The sequence below is a fragment of the Chelonoidis abingdonii genome, chromosome 4 (genome assembly GCF_003597395.2).
Source record: "Chelonoidis abingdonii isolate Lonesome George chromosome 4, CheloAbing_2.0, whole genome shotgun sequence".
NCBI lineage: Eukaryota > Metazoa > Chordata > Testudines > Testudinidae > Chelonoidis > Chelonoidis abingdonii.
Window position 1 is genome coordinate 31225638 of NC_133772.1, and position 16897 is coordinate 31242534.

At 47.1% G+C, this 16897-nt stretch overlaps 1 protein-coding gene across 1 annotated transcript in view; it reads left to right on the forward strand.

Annotated features, from left to right (window-relative positions):
* Positions 1–13738: 13738 nt before the first annotated feature.
* The window catches only part of BAAT (bile acid-CoA:amino acid N-acyltransferase), a 12081-nt gene continuing 8922 nt past the window's right edge, over positions 13739–16897 (forward strand). Inside the window, exon 1 of the mRNA XM_032782384.2 lies at positions 13739–14182. The gene's annotated coding sequence lies outside the window, so the exon portion shown is untranslated. The remainder of the gene's footprint in view (positions 14183–16897) is intronic.

A 16897-nucleotide genomic window follows, 5' to 3' on the forward strand; every position in this document is an offset into this window, starting at 1 on the left:
GGGGGGGGTCACACTTGCCTACTCACACTCCCAGCACAGGCACAGGACTGGAGATGTCAGGATCCTTCAAGGTAAGTGTCCCACAGCGCAGTGATGGATGGTGCAATGAAGGTAAGTCTTCCCAAGGCATGATGGAATGCAACGCAGAGAACAACTGGCCAGGCTATCCAGGTGAAGGGCCTTCATGGGAGGTACAAACTTGTGAGTGCACTCTTGAACACATGGCCCCTTCCTCTTTTAAGGACCTGCTCCTCATGGCCTATGACTAGAGATGACTTGATTGGTCACACCCCACCTCTGGCAGTGTCCATGCATTGGGTGTGTGATCGCTGCCTAATCAGAGTAACATGGCCTGCGACTAGAGATGACATGGCGACATCTGGTTGGTCACACTCCACCTTGGGCAGGGTCCATGCATTGGGGGTGTGATTGCTGCCCAATCAGAGTGCCAGACACCTTGTCTACCTGGGAGCTCTTCTGATCTTCCAGCTGTTCAAGAAGCCCATTCCAAGGAGGAAGGGGAAAGCCATTGCACAGGTATTCAAAGATGGAGAGGAGACAGAGGGCGGGGTGGGGGGGGAGTATAACATCTTTTGAGCATACAGGTTATACAGAGCATACAGATCACTGCTGCTCCTACAACACTCCGCCCCTTGCTCTATGACCATTGCAGTATTTGTTGTAGTTATAGGGCACTGGTGATCTGTTGCAAATAAACCAAACAATCATAACCAGGTGAATGTAACGAAACCGTTACAAGTGACTAAACACCAGATATAATATAAACACAAATTCAAACAATCACAATCATAATTGGGAATACAATAAAACCATCACCATTACAATAACTGGGTATATGGACAAACGAAATGAGGCCCAAGTTTGGTGCTGCAATAGCCAACAAACAATATAAGTCACTGAGGTCAGAACCTCCTTAAGTACATACAACAAATAAGATTTATAGGAGTACCATAGTCGTCATGCAAGGTTTAACTGATTTGGAATATACATAGTAACAGAGAACTTAGTGAAATTGCTGATACTTAAACTCACATTTAGTTGCTAAAATGTTGCACAATCCCCTATTACTAACAGTTGTTCTCAAGAGGTCTCTGTGGGGGGAACAAATCCAAGACCTGAAAGACAGGGCCAATGAACTACCCTTCAGGGTGTGGGGAAGTAGAACCAGGGCGCATAGAGGAAAGTGTGGAATTAACAATACCAGAAAATGTAAATAACAATACAAATGTATCAATAACAAAAACCAACAACAAAATGATTATTAGAGAACCTAACAAAAAATAAACCCGATGCATTGGGGAGCAAAGTCTTTTGGGCAGAGGTGGATGTGATTGATAATTTGGTTGGAGATGGGGGAAGTAGAGCGAGGAAAAGGCATTTATCCTGTCTTGTGTAGTATCCCCTCTCTCTGTAGACCCAATGCTAGCACAGGACACCCACCGGAGACAGACACATGGAACACAGAACTTGCAACACAGAACACTGACCACAGACTTTGTTGTGACACTATAACCATGGTATTTCTGTAACTTTTCAGCTGGTACCAGCTCTCCTGATGTTCCAGTTTGGAGGCTGAAAGATAGAAGCTTGGAAACGTATTAGCACAGTGCTCCCACTGTGGCAGACCCACTTGTTTGAGTTGTCTATGGTGTAGCCATTTCCCCTCCAGAGTTTTATCTATGCCACCCAGGGTTTTTGCTAACTTTATTGCTTGCGCGGGAGTCAACTCAGTCTCTGCCACAGTGTGTCCAGTACTTGGGGCTGCCCCACCCCCTGCGGGCGCAGGCCCATCCTTTTGGGCCACCCTCTGGAATGCTGCAACACGATGTCTGGGGTCCAGCCATCCGGGGACGGGTCTAGATCCAGGGATCCAGATCATACCAAATATCCCCATCCCATTCATCATATGGTCCCACACCCGCTGGGCTTTCACCCCAATGGCAGCAACCCGGGCTGAATAAGCCGCCAGGGCTCTGTTTTCCTGGGCAGACCCCTCCAGGACCAGGTCCTTCAGGCAGGTCACTGCTTGGCTCAGAGCAACATTCTCTGCTTCCACGTGCTCCTGCTCCTCCTCTGCTGCTGCCACCTGTACTGTGGCTACAAAGAGGGAAGACGCAAGGGCATTAGCAGTCAGAACCTGTGCCTTCCACATATCCCGTTCCTCCTCCAACTCATTACATTGGTTCCTGAGTGAATCGATTTCAGTGGTGAGCTGACTTTTTGCCACCTGCCATTGCCAGCCTGCTTGCCACAGCAGCCAGGCAGCTGCGTCATCCAGTGCTGCCTTATCGGGACTGTATATAGGTACATATTTATCTAACATGAGCTCTAGTTCAGGAATTGTACTCCCAGGTGGAACCATCCCTGTCATCCCAGGGTCTGCCCCTTTCCTTTGGAGCCATTCTAGCAACACCCCAGGTGGCAGTGCCGCTCCGCAAGGGGGAGTGTCTTCTCTCTTGGGCTGCTTTGCATTTTTCTTCCCCTTGTCCTTCGCTGGCATACTTAGCGGCATCCTTTTCTCCCTGCAGTGGGTTGCCAGCCTACCACTTTTTCAAGTGGGCGCAAGCCGGACCCACTAAAGAAGCTAGTAGGGGGCACCAGGGGATTTACACCTAATTCTCGCCCTTGCCCTACGCTGGCATACAACAGCAGCGTCATTTTCTCCTTTCAGTGGGTTGCTAACCTACCACTTTTTCACACAGGTTCAAGCCAGACTTACCCAAGAGACCACTGGGGGGCACCAAGGGACCCCTATTCTTGGGTCAAATCCTCCACTAAGCTGCCCGCATTCTCCACTAGTAATGTTACCTGAAATTGGGCCAGCTAGTAAGCTGGTATATTTTTGATATTAAAATACTCTCTGGGAGCCCTTTTCATAAGCCCCCATCAGAATTAATATATTTTCAAAAAACGAAAACATTTAACATTGTTTTTTTAGTTGAAATGCTGATGCAGCTGTTAGTTCAGTGTTTTCTTTTCTTCGGGATCTTAAATATCACATCAATATAGTGTCATTGATCTGTTCAACAGAATCAGCCTGGCTGGCCAGCTTCTTCAGAGATCTCCTGCAACTCTCATTCAGCAGCTTCAGGCTGGCAGTATCTAGGATCCTGGGGACAGACTGAAGCACTTCTTCACCCGCTCTCATCTTCAGGAGGTTAACTATGGAGGACGAATGACCCATCAGAGTCTGGCAGAAAGCAGCATGTTTATTATACCAATAGCTAAGCTCAAAAGAAGATGGGAGCGGGTCACACTCACACTCACGTACTCATGCTTCCAGCACTGGAGATGTCAGGATCCTTCAAGGTAAGTGTCCCACAGTGCAGCAATGGATGGTTAGACAAAGGTAAATCTTCCTGAGGCACGAAGGAATGTAACGCAGCAAACCACTGTCCAGGTGGTCCAGGCGAAGGGCCTTCACGGGAGGTACAAGATTGTGAGTGCACTCGTGAGCACATGGCCCCTTCCCCTTTTAAGGACCTGCTCTCATGGCCTGTAACTAGAGATGACTTGGCTGCATCTGGTTGGTCACACTCCACCTCGGACACTGTACATGCAGTGTCCATGCACTGGGTGTGTGATCACTGCCTACCTAGAGTCTTGTCTATCTAGGAGCTCTTCTGATCTTTCAGCTGCTCAAGCAGCCCATTCATCCCACAAGCATTCCAGGAGGGACGGGGAGAGGGAAAGCCACTTCACAGGTATTGAAAGAGGCAGAGGAGACAAAATGGCGGCGTGGGGCGGGGACAGTGTAACAGATCTTTTGAGCATACAGGTTATACAGAGCATACAGCTCACTTCTGCTCCTACAACAGTTGGCCCTAACAATTTCAGTAACATCTTCACCATATTATGGGATCCAAGTCTGAGCAAGTTAGAATTGGTCCTTACATAATAAAAGAGGATGTTAGAAGATGACTGATCATAAATCACCCCTACTCCTTAAAAACAGTGGTAATAGATTTAACCCCCATGAATATCTCATTTATAGAACCACAGTGCGCTAGATACATAGAAGCCCTGTTTATAGGATGGAAGAGATGGGTAGGAACCCAACTTTTAACAGGATCCCTGCTAACAAAGTAAAAAGAGATCTCATAGAGATCTCTATGAGAGGCAGGAACAGGTCTTGGAGGGTTAAATAGCATAGATGTAGAAGCACTGGCTAATCAATTAAATGCAGCAGGAGAGTGTTGTCAGAGGTGTTGTCAGATGCTACCGGTGTGGTGCTCTGCTCTCTCCTTGTTGGTATCACTCGGCTGCGTGCGTGTGTTCCCTCTGTGTGCTGCCCCAGCTCTGCGCAGATAGCTGACACAGCAGACCTGAAGAGAACCCCCAATGACACAGAAGCTAGTAAGGTATGAAGGCACTCGACCAGGTTTATTGCTGTATTGGATACAATATAGTTCCCTGTAGGTCTTAGCCTAACCAGGGCATAACTACCAGGTACCACACCGGTCAATGGGACTCGGCTCAGTTAGTTGCGGGGCTTTCCACTGCCCCCTAGACGGACAAAGACATCGCCCAGGGATGCATTCTTATACACGTGTGGATACAGCATGGCCAGAGGGCAGCAATAGGTGTTAGCAGGGGGCCTTATTCCCTGCAAGGAGGAAGGTTTTTGCTTAGATTAACTTAGAACACTTGGCCATTTAGAGCGACCTGCTCCCAGTTAGAGCACCTGACTCCAGTTAGGCACCTGACTCCAGTATGGGATATAAACCCTGTTCAGTCAGACGGGGTGGTAGTTGAAAGGAGAAAGGTTGGATTGGAGCAGACGTGCAATTGCAGTGACGAGAAGAGTTTGGTCCAAGAGAGAATAGAGGTTTGGAGAGTGCTGCGGTGGATTGGGGAGCCCAAGACACCTAGTAAGGGCACCAGGCTTGTATAGAAGAGAGGCGAGAAGCCCTTCACAAGCTGACGGGTATGAGAGGGAAGTAACCCAGGGGAAGAACGCAGTCAAGTGGTTCACCACAACCCAGCGGCCCTGGGTTGGGACCTGGGAGTAGAGGGCGGGCCCAGGTTCCCCTCCCTCTCCACTCCCTCCTCCAAGGACACAAGTAGGGGAGTGATTAAGACACTGGTTCAGAGGCAAGCAATATCGCCCTGAAACCTACCCAGAGAAGAGAAAGCAGAGACCATAGAATGGCTGGAGTTCCGGCCATTTGCCTACAACAGGTACATACAGGTTATCACATCTACTCTGGAGTATTGAGCGGTGGCACTCTCCTCCACATAGCAAGGTACTAACCTCTACATAGCAAGTGCACGCCTCTCACCTTGTACATGTTGCTCGTTCGATCAAAACAACTCTATCCATCATATTACCCTTTTGCCCCTGTCATTGGGATGGATCAGTCTGTTCCTTGTTATCTGTGTGGAATGTGCCAGTATGTGAATGTTCTGATCTCTAGCGTTCCGTACCGTTTAGGTACGTATCTTCTTGCAGCATCAGCCCTTTCCTTGCCAGCTTCTGTGAGCAGGGCCTGCCTCTGGCTCACAGCTCCACTTTGCTTTATGTTAGCAAAGTCTTGACCATTACTTTAGCTCAGGTCTTAGGCCTCATACCAGGCCTCTGATACCAATGTTTATGTCTCAGGAACACCTCTGACAACAGAGAGCATGTAAGAGCTTTGTCTAAACTCCTTAAAATAACTTTAAATGAGATAAGCACTAGCCATCAGCTGATCACTAGTTTGCTCCCTGGATAGGAGAAGCTACAAGAAGCGGATCACTTAGCAGTATTACAAACAGTGGAGGTATTACAGAGCAATGTATCTCTGGCATTAGCTTGTACACAAGCACAAACATGGACTAATGATGTGGTAAAGCACATCATAAGGGACAGAATGAGTGGGATTTTGCCTTTGGAAATAAGAAGCATTATGTGGAAATATGCTATTATCTTTGAACACAATTGTATTCTTGGTGGGAAATGATCAATTTTAAACGTGATATATAATTAAATCAAATTACCACCTATATAGTGATGGATTGTGGCATTAGGATTAAATGTTAATGACAGTGTAATGCAGCCAGTGGAACATAAATTGTGGGGCATGAAACAAATTGTGGAATGTGAAGCCTGCATGGAAAAGTGTGGTATTGGATATGTTTGCAGTTATGATGCTATATAACCATAAGATACATGTTTAAATTCGGAAAAGAGAAGATGTCATTACCAACTAGATCCTTTTCCACTTAATGGTGTGAAAGTAAAGCAAGAACTGACAGGGATTTCAATGCATATGTATAAACAAAATGCAACTGTTGCTCATTATTGTAGGTAACAAAAAGTATAAATGCTGCTGTAATTGTTTACCGAAGAGAGACCTGCCTGGGACTGGGGCAACCCTGTGTCCTAGGGCACTCCCTCCCTCTATACAATTGTAAAAAAAAAAAAAAGTATCTGACCCTGCTGCACTCAACCAAAAAAATAAGAACTAAGTTTTTATCTGACAATGGATCTGTAGTTGTGTACATAGGAAATAAATGTGTATGTACTGGAAGTTGGTGTAACTGGTTTGAAGTTAATCATTTGTTTATCATAACACATGATCCTCAGGAAAACCAACGTCTAGGTAGTATAACTACTCTAATAGGATGTGATTTTAATTTTTCATTGCCTGAAATAAAAGGTGAAGAAGTTAAGGATCAGTTTCAGATATATAGCAAGATTAACCCAATACCATTGGGAATGAACATAAGTTTAGTTAGGCAGCTATTAAGGCATCTTGACTTACAGAAAGCTCAGGAAAGTACACAAAAAGTCATGATCATTGTACACCACTCTAATGATGAAAATGAACAAGTTATGGAAGGAATATAGAAAGATACTGAACATAAGTGGTGGAGGATATTTTTGGAATGGTCTCCCACAGCAACAGGATTCTTTAATGCTATTCTACATCCTTTAATAATAATTTTAGAGTTTCATGTTTGGGTGGCAATTACACTTATTGTTTTGGTGTGCTTGCCCAAGCAGAAATTTAAGCAGCTGAAGCATGTACAGTCCACAAGTATTAAAAGAGCTATAATGGTGCACAAGGTGTGCAGTCTTAGTGAGGCAGAGTCAGGGATGATGAGATATTTTGTCAGCAAGAAGAAATATCTGCTTGGTCTCAAGGAGAGCCTTGAGCCCATGCTGAACAAAACTGAACATCCACTGAACTCACTAATAGGTGTTGGGTTGATAAACAAGTATATCACAGAACAAGGAGGAGACTGATACAAGAGATTTTTCTGGCTCCTCTATTCTATGTGGAAATACAGCACCAGAAGCAGTTTCCAGCACTAAAGGTGCTGATCTGTCACCATTAGTTCAAGCAGGGAGAGATCACGATTTGGGCTTATTTGAGTTAGTGAAATTGGAGTGGTGACACTGAAACATAATCTTAAGGTACATATAAGTATATTATATGTTTAATAATCATAAGGATTTAAATAGTTAATAGATATAGCTTTAAGCGGTTATGATTAGGGAGAACAAGATGGCAGCCACAAGAAATCAAAGCTGGGAAAACCAAATTGGAGGCTGTCATAAACAGATAGCTAAGGGTTAATGTTTCTTTTACCTGTAAAGGGTTAACAAAGGGAACCAAACACCTGACCAGAGGACCAATCAGGAAACCGGATTTTTCAAAGTGAGGGAGGGAACTTCTGGGTGTGTTTTGTCTTTGTTCTGCCTGTTTGTTTTCTCTCGGCTATGAGGGAAGAGCTTTTTTTTCTATCTCCAAGCTTCTTTCTACCCTTCTGTTCCCAAGTTGTGAGTACAAAAGGAAAAGCAATAGGTTTATATTGTATTTTGTATTTACATGTGTTGAGTTGCTGGAATGTTTAAATTGGATATCTTTTTGAATAAGGCTGATTATTCATATTTTCTTTTAAGCAATAGCCCTGTGTTATGTCATCTTGATGCAGTGATCATGTCATGTGTTTTTTCTTTCTTTTTTATATAAAGCTTTCTTTTTAAAACTTGTTGGATTTTCTTTTCCTAGTTAAGGCAAGGGGATAGGAATCTCTGTGCCAGGAGTACTGTCTCTCTCAGGGAAAGACTGGGAGGGGGGAGAAGAAGGAGGGGGGAAGGTAAATCATCCTCTCTGTTTTGTGTTTCAAGGGATTGAAGCAGGGAAATCTCCTAGTATCCCCAGGGCGGGAAAATCTGGGAGGAAGTAAAGAGCAGGAAGGGAAGTGGGTTATTTCCCTTTGTTGGAGGCTCAGGGCATCTGAGTCTTGGGGGTCCCCCAGGGAAAGGTTTGGGGAGACCAGAGAGTTTATCAGGTACTCAGAATCCTGATTGGTGGCAGCGAGATAAGATCCAAGCTGGTAATTAAGCTTGGAGGTTCATGCTAAGCACCCAGATTTTGGACGCTAAGGTCCAGATTTGGGACAGAGCCTTATTACAGAGGCCTTAGAATGATCTGACCAAGGACAAGCGAGCAGGTTCGGGGAGAAATAAAGGTCATTCCAAAAACCTGAAGAGAGGAGTCAGTTAGGTAGAACGCAGGTCTTTAAAGAGATCCAGCATTAATAACACAGGTTTTCAATCAGTCCAGCTTTGATTGAGAGATGAAGGCCTTGAAGCTGATTGGCTGATAATGATAGGGATTGAAAAGAGAACCAATCAGGGTAAGCTAAAATCTGCATATAAGGCAGAGAGCGGACAGGTTTTAGTTAGTCTACCTCAATGTGAGTGGAAGGAGCTGGAATGAGTGGGAGAAGCAAAAGGAGAAGAAAAGTGCCTCAACGAGCTGAAGTCATAAGAAGAAAGAGGGCAGAGGCAAAGAAGCAGTAGCAGTGACAACATTAGGTCTGACAGATCAGTAGGACCTAGAGCAGAGGGAAGGAAGCTAACAGGAAAGTAAGCCAGTAATAAGAAATAAACTCAGCTTATTGTGTGTGTGTGGGATAATAAAGCTGAATATTTGTGTATATATGTTTATTATGTTTTAATGTTTAAGAACTTGCTGTCTGCATCCTATATGTGATTAGCCATTGCATATAGAGTGTAACCCCTTACAGCTATCTTCCAGTTGTAGGATATTGCAATTTTGAGTACTTTAATGTGCATCTGTGCTAACAGAATTGTATGCCTTTGTTAAGAAAATGTCATTTTGTTTCTTTCAATATATTTTGGATTTGCTGTGTTTTCTTAATATTATGGTTTTTAGATTTACTGTATTAGGAAACATTGTGTTAAATAAAGATTATTTTTTTGTTGAAGGATTACTGCTTGAGTGTCAATCCTTTGAGCAGAAGGCTGTATCCATATACTCCCAAGAGTTAACAGAATTAGTCTCTTCTCCACTTGTTGGAGGGAAGCTTCTTGGTAAAACCCTGGCAGTTCCTCTAGGGTGCGCCACCCCATTTCATGTACCAAAACCAGACAAACTGAGGATTTAGTTGTGAATATAGGCAGGCCCTTGTAGGGGTGCCTGGAGTCCTATTTTAGGGGTAATAGGAGCAGCTGGCTGACAAATAAGGGGTTCTGTGGGCTCCAGGACAATTGCCTAAATTCTAGGTGTAGAAAACAACATAATTTTTAAAATAAAAAGCCAATTTCTGTCTGTTTTCCCGCTGAGACCGAGAGGCAGAAATCCAATGTCAGTTTCTCTGCAAAAGTAATTTTCACACATCTGGGAATTCAGATCGGTTCCTTGTCTCCCCATCCCTGTTTCCTCATCAGGCTGAGCAATGCAGCTATCATGCCCTGTTCCCTGCTGGGGCCAACTCAGGGGTCTTTAACCCTTCCCGTACTGCCACTGTCCAGACAGGCAAAAAGCATAGGCCAGAGGAGGTGGGGCATCCATTGTGCAGACTCTAGGGCAGCTCCTGTGGCTTATCAGGAACAGACCGTGGAACCACCAGTGATTTATTATGGATTTATGTGGATTTAGATGTATGGATTGTGGAAGAAAAGGCTGGTAGGCAGTAGCACAGTTTGGGTGGGGGGAGCGGCCACTCCCACTGAGCAGAAAAGTGGCGCCTTTTTAATTTTTACTCACCCAGTAGTGCTCTGGGTCTTCAGTGCTTTTACTCACCCGGTGGTGCTCCGGGTCCTTGGCAGCACTTCAGTGGCGGGTCCTTCAGACGCTCCGGGTCTTTGGCAGCCACTTTGGCGGCGGGTTAGTCAGGGTTTTTCTTTTTCATTTTTTCTTGTCATACAGCTCCAGATGCAGTGTCAGCACAGTAGCCTATGGAGAGCCTGCCTGAGATCAGGGTACACACAAGAGACAGTTCCTGCTGTGAAAAGCTAGTGTGGCCAAGTCAATAGCTCACTAGACTAGGACTCGAGACCTGAAGTCCATTCTTTGCTCTGCCACTGGCCTGTTGCGTGACCTTGGGCAAGTCACTTCACTGTCTTTTGCCTCACTTTCCCCAGCTGTAAAATGGGCATGATGATACTCACCACCTTTGTGTGTGATATAAAGAGCTTGGTATTATTACACAGACAAAAGGTGGGAGGGGGAACTAGAGAACAAGGCAAGGGCCTTGGCCAAAATCACACCACAGGTCATTGCAGCGGTGGGAATAGAAGCATGAGTCTTGGTCTGATGCCCAGTCCTGTGCTCTGTCTGCTAGGCCACACTACCTTGTGTTAGGCCTAACTGGAAATGTCACAAAGCCAGTTATGCCAACCTGAGCAAAGTCAGGCTAACAGAGGCTTCTGGGTAATTCATAAGTGGAAAACGCCTGGGAGTTGCCTGTCTCTCACAGAGTTAGGCAACCATAAGCCTGGCAGGGTACCAGATGTACTGTGTAGGAACATGGCAAACTCCATGTTTCTGTTCTCTGTTTCTTTCTGACTCCCTTACATCTTGCTTGCTTGCGATTGTTAAGGCATTATTACTCACATAAATCATATCATTCTTGTTTGTAGTAATTGTTAAGGCATTATTATTCATATAATCAATCAGTCTGTAGCATGTAAGGTCTTGGAAAAAAAATTTTAAAGGAGAAAGTAATATTAAGGACATTGAGGTCAATGTAATTGGGACGAATTGCAACATGGATTTACTAAAGGTAGATCGTGCAAACCAACCTGATCTCCTTCTTTGAGAAGGTGACAGATTACTTGACAAGGAAATGCGATAGATCTATTTACCTCGATTTCAGTAAGCATTTGACACGGTCCACATGTGACTGTATTTAAATTGGAAAAGATGGGGATGAATATGAAAAGTGTGAAAGGTGGATAAGGAACTGGTTAAAGGAGAGACTCCAGTGGGTCATATACTGAGGGTGAACTGTAGGCTGGAAGGAGGTTACGAGTGAGTCCCTCAAGGACATCGGGTTTGGGACCGATCTTTTAACCTTTTTATTATGACTCTGGCACAAAGAGCGGGAATGTGCTAATAAAGTTTGCCGGATGACACAAGCTAGTAGCGGAGTGGGTATTGCTACAGGAGAAGGACCGGCGATACTTTCAGGAAGATCTGGACCACCTTGTAACTGGAGTATAGTAAAGGATGAAATATATAGTGAAAAGTGCAAGGCCATGCCACTTCGGGTATTATAATAAGAATTTTAGAATATACATTGGGACGCATCAGTTGGAAGCAACAGAGGAGGAGAAGGACCTTGGGGTATTGTTGATAGCAGGATGTTATGAGCCGCCCCATGCGATATGGCCGTTAAAAAGCAAATGCGGTTTTAGGGTGCATCAGGCGAGGTATTATCCAGAAGGATACAGGAGGTGTTAGGTAGCGTATATTAAGAGTACTGGTGAGACCCCACGCTGGAATTTGTGTGCAGCTTCTGGTGTCCCATGTTAAGACGGATGAATTCAAACTGGAACAGCTTCCAGAGACGGGCTAACTAGGAGATCCGAGGAATGGAAAACCTGACTTATGAAAGGACTCAAAGAGCTGGCTTGTGTTAGCCTAGCCAAAAGAAGGTCTGGGGGGCGGATTATGCCTTTGCTCTATACAAATATATCAGGGGCGATGAACGTTCGGGGGGAGAGGAATATATTTAAGCTTAGTACTAATGTAGGCACAAGGCAAATGGTACAACTTGGATATGTAGGAAGTTCAGACTTGAAATTAGACAAGGTTCTAACCATAGGGAGTGAGTTTGGAACAGCCTTCCGAGGGAAGTAGGGGGGCAAAGATTATGCTGGCTTTAAGACTAAGCTTGATAAGTATATGGAGGGGATGATATATGATGGATAGTTAAATTTGGGCAAGCTTGTCTTGGCATTATCAGCAGGTAAGGTCTGCTCAATGGTCTGTTGAGGGATGTGGATGGGATGGGATCTGAGTTACTGCAGAGAATTCTTTCCTGGTGGCTGGCTGTGGTGAGTCTTGCCCACTAAGCTCTAGGTTTTAACTGATCGCTCATATTTGGGGTCGGGAAGGAATTTTCCTCAGGCCGGATGGCAGGGGCCCTGGAGGTTTTTGCTTCTCCTAACTGTCAGCGTGGGGCATGGTCACTTGCTGGTGGATTCTCTGCGCTTGAGGTCTTCAAACCCACAATTTTGAGATTCATAACTCAGTCAGGTTAGGGTTGGTGGATGGTAGGGTTCTGTGGCCTGCTTTGTGCAGGAGGTCAGACTAGATGATCATATGGTCCTTCTGACCTATGAGTCTATGGTCTTAACAAGAAAAATATATAATAAAGGTTTGGGTTTAGTAATTAGTAAAAGGGGGTTGAACTGCTATATGAATAATTTGTGACCGTGACGGAACGTCTATAAAATCATATGCTAGTTGTAAAGAAGCAAGCTGGTTCTCTCTGGAGACGAGCTGCTCTCTATTGATGCGTGCACTTGTCAATAAAGAGCTTTTGATCGGACCTTGCTGGTGTTGCCTGTCACTCTCGCGGTCAGACAACAAACCGTGTGCTAGTATTGGGGCACCGGGGTCCCCAACAGTTTTGGCGACTCCGCCGGGACTCGTCTGACTCTCCGGTGTGGGGTATCGGGCACTGAGGCAAAGCAGCGCGCATCCTCTGGGTTCGAGGAGCTTTGCCTGGTGATCTGATTCTGCTAGGCCACACTACCTTGCAGCACAGCACCTTCTCCTCTGCCCTTGCTTTCCCTCAGTAAGGAAACTCTTGCCTACTAATGAGCCCTAGGAACCAGGACAGGCAGGGCCCTGTGACAGTGAACCAGACTTTATTGCCTTCCTATGGTGCTCAGATCCCATGGATATAAGCACAGTATAAAGTACCTGGATGGATAGAGAGATTAGATAGAGGAGCGCTGGGTTATAAACGCTTCAGGCTAGGCTGGGGCGGGGGAGAGCGGCAGCCTCTGAAGTAGCCAGGTCCTTCCACCATTAGGGCCTTGAACTTCACTTGGAGCTGTCTGGCTGCAGAGCACAGGTGTGATTGCACTCAGCCTAACCCCTTCGTGGTGGGCTCAAGAGGTTAGGTGGGGCAAGCGGCTTTTGCCAGTCCCACTAAATGGCTGGCTGCAATTGTAAGCACCTAAGACCTTGGAAAATGTGGTGCCTAATTCATCTTTATTTTTAGCTGAGGGTAGCCATTAAATGCCACAACATGCTGGGTGCTGGATACGCACCTAGTGGGAGACAGACCCTGCCCTGAACAGCCAAATAAAGGATGAGACTGGAATGGCAGGGGGCACTGAGGGGCTGTGAGTTGGGCTTGAGAGGCATTGACGGCCAAGCCCAGGGACAGCAGGGGATTGGGGGGTGGGAGGTAACCCCACATTAAGATAGGAGGTAATTGTGAGTCAGGATTGAGGGGCACTGGCAGTGCTGAGTGTGGGCAGTCCAGGGCCGGGACAGCATCAGGGGCTACAGGGTGGGATTAAGGAGTGTTGGCAGAGCTGGGGGGAACATAGAGCTGGGATAGGAGGAGGCAAAGAGGGACAAGTTTGAGGTTCATTGGCCCCTCAGTCAGCTGCAATGCCCTCTGAGTCAGGGAAGTATCTCCAGCTTTGATTGTCCCTCCGGGTTAATGATTATCTCCACTATTGAGCACAAAGGGCATCCCAGGAGGGCGGGGAGATATAAAGCAAGAACAAGAGGTTTGTGGGGTCAGATGAAGAGCAAACGCCTGAATCTCTCACCTGCAACTCTGGCCCATTGCAGACACACCAGGGGGGAACCCTGAAAACTGCTCCATCTCTGTGGGAGCCCTGGAGATTTCCAGCAGACTCAAGGAGCTCACCTTCCTTCCTTCCTGTCTGGTAAAAAGACCTTGATTTTCCTCCTGGGCTCAGGAAATGCTCTTACCCAGGGGCTAGCTTCTGGAGCCCATTACGGCTGTATCTGAGCTGTCGGGTGGCTAGAGTTTTCAAGCAGTGGAGAGCATCCATTCCCTTAAGTTGGGCTGGGAAGGGAGCAGGCTGAATTTGGATGGGTTCATGGGCCTCCCACCACAGATTTCTCCCCCCTACTGCCCCAGAGGTGCCCAAACAATTTGTATAGTGAGGGTGCTGAGAGCCATTGAACCAAACTAAAACCTGTATATGATGGAAACTGCTTCCAGCCATGAACTGCAGTAGTACCTCTAATTCCAGCACCTATGCACTACCTTGTCTTCTGAGTTCAGACTCTGGGGAAGTGGTGGGGGGTGGGTATGAGGGAGAGAGAGCTGAGGAAGGTGGGTGTCATGGGTGGGGGGGAACATGCTGGCTTAGCACAGGAAATAGGGTCTCCTTTAGCAGCTGTGATAGCCGATTGCTTAGTGACAATCTACAGAGTTGATCCTCTGGCTCAGGTGGGGTGTGTACGAGGCTTTTGGTAGGGATGGTGGCAGGTTTGATCCCTGATGGTGGTATCAGCGTGGGTTGGATATACATGGAGGTGCTGTGTCAGCGACCGCGCGGGCCCGGATCTAGGCTCAATTCAGTCCCAATGTACTGGCCTGACAAGCACCAGTGTGAAGCAGAGACAGACCCTTTATCCCTGCTCTGCCATAGACTCCCTGTATGACCTGGGGCAAATCACTTAGAGCTAGAGTCACATGGTGCTCAGGGACCGGCTCCAGCCTGGCAGGCCAGGTGGAGGAGCATCTGTCTTCCGTCAATTCATGAATCACACTGGGCCCTAGGTACCCGGACACCTAGCGGGAGGCTGCAGTGTGCATGTTCAAAGGCAGAAAGTGAGGCACCCAACAAACCTTTACTCCAAAAATGTAAGTGCTGAGTGAGTTTAGGCTCCTACAGGGTTAGATGGGCAGGTGACCATATGTCCCAATTTGGCTGGACAGTCCCTTTTTTAAGCTTGATCAGTTGGCAAGAGCAAACTAGACAATTGCCCACTTTTGTCAAAAAAATGAGGTGCAGAGGGATGTGTGGGGTGGGTGGGAGACAGGTGACTGGCGATGGCAGGCATGGGAGGAAGCCAGGGCTTGGGTAGGGGGCAGACAGGGCTCAAGCAAGCAGCAACACCAACCCCAGCCCTTGGGAAATATGGTCACCCTATCTAATATATATGTTGCTGCTTGCACAAGCCCTGCCTGCCCCCACATGGGAAGGGGGCTTGGGTGAGCAGTGGGAGGGAGGACCCCCATGTGAGTGGCTTGAGCCAGTCCCATGGAGGGGGGAGGGCTCAGGCCAGCCCCATGCACTGTCCTGTTTTCCCTTTGGGAAATGTGATCACTCTAAGCATCTGGGACTCAGACACCTAAGTCTCTTTGTGAATCCATCACGTAGCCTCACAGTGCCTCAGTTTCCCCATCTGTATTATGGGGATAACGATACAATAAAGTCTGTGAGGTGCTCCGATACTACAGCAATGGAAGCAATGGAAGTACCTAAGATAGATCCACCTCTGCCAGGGTTATGCACTTGTTACAGAGTGTGGAGGAGTCCGGGCCCTGCAACCCCCACTTCCTGCGATTCACCATGACTCTCAGCCAGCCAGTAACACAGAAGGTTTATTAGACAAGAGGAACACAGTCCCAAGCAGAGCTTGTAGGTACAACCAGGACCCCTCAGTCAGGTCCCTCTGGGGGCAAGGATCTTAGACCCCAGACTTGGGGTTCCCTGCCTCTTCCCGCCAGCCCAAAACTGACCCCCAAAATCTCTTCAGCAGGCTCTCTCCCTTTGTCCAGCTTCCCGGGCCAAGGTGTTACTCTCCTCACCCACCTTCCTGGCTCAGGATACAGGCTCAGGTCCTTCCCCTCACCTAAAGTCATCCCCTGCTCTCCCATTCCCCATGCAGACAGTCCCTACAGCATCACAGCACTATGTTCAGGATTAGCACAGTGCCATTGGGCAGAAGCAAGGGGGCCTCAGGGCTGCAGGTGACCGTTACTCAGCTCTCCAGGCCCCATGCCAGGAGCCCGATTTCACCCCGGGAAGATGGGGACGGCACAGGAACTGCCAGAGTGGAAGGGATCAGAGGCAAGGGGGTCCACCTAGCCCAGTAGCCCGATGGGGGCCAGGCCAGCACCTGATGCTTCAGGGGAAGGTAACCCTGCAGTAACAGCTATGAGATAATCTCCCCTGCCCCATCCCTAGTAGCTCTTATCCAGTGCTTCCCGTCAGCGGATCTCAAAGTGCTTCACAACGGAGGGGGAATAGCTAGAGAGGAGTTTGAAGCCGGAGTGGAGGCAGGGGGTTGTGGGGACTATACCTCTCCCGCCAGGACCGCCCAGAGGATTCAGGGGACCTGGGGCAAAGCAATTTTGGGGGCCCCTTCCATAAAAAAATTACAATACTGTATTCTCGTGGGGGCCCCTGCGGGGCTCGGGCAAATTGCCCCACATGCTTCCCGCCAGGGGCGACCCTGGGAAAAATAAACCTTCCACATCTCGGCCCAAACCCAGTTTTGAGAAAACTTCTTTACAAGGTATCGCTGGTTCTCAGCATCAGCTAGTGCTAAAAGGCACTAAAGCTCATTAAAAGGGTTAGAGAAATATTTTCCGTCAAAACTTTTTTTGGATCGAAAACTAG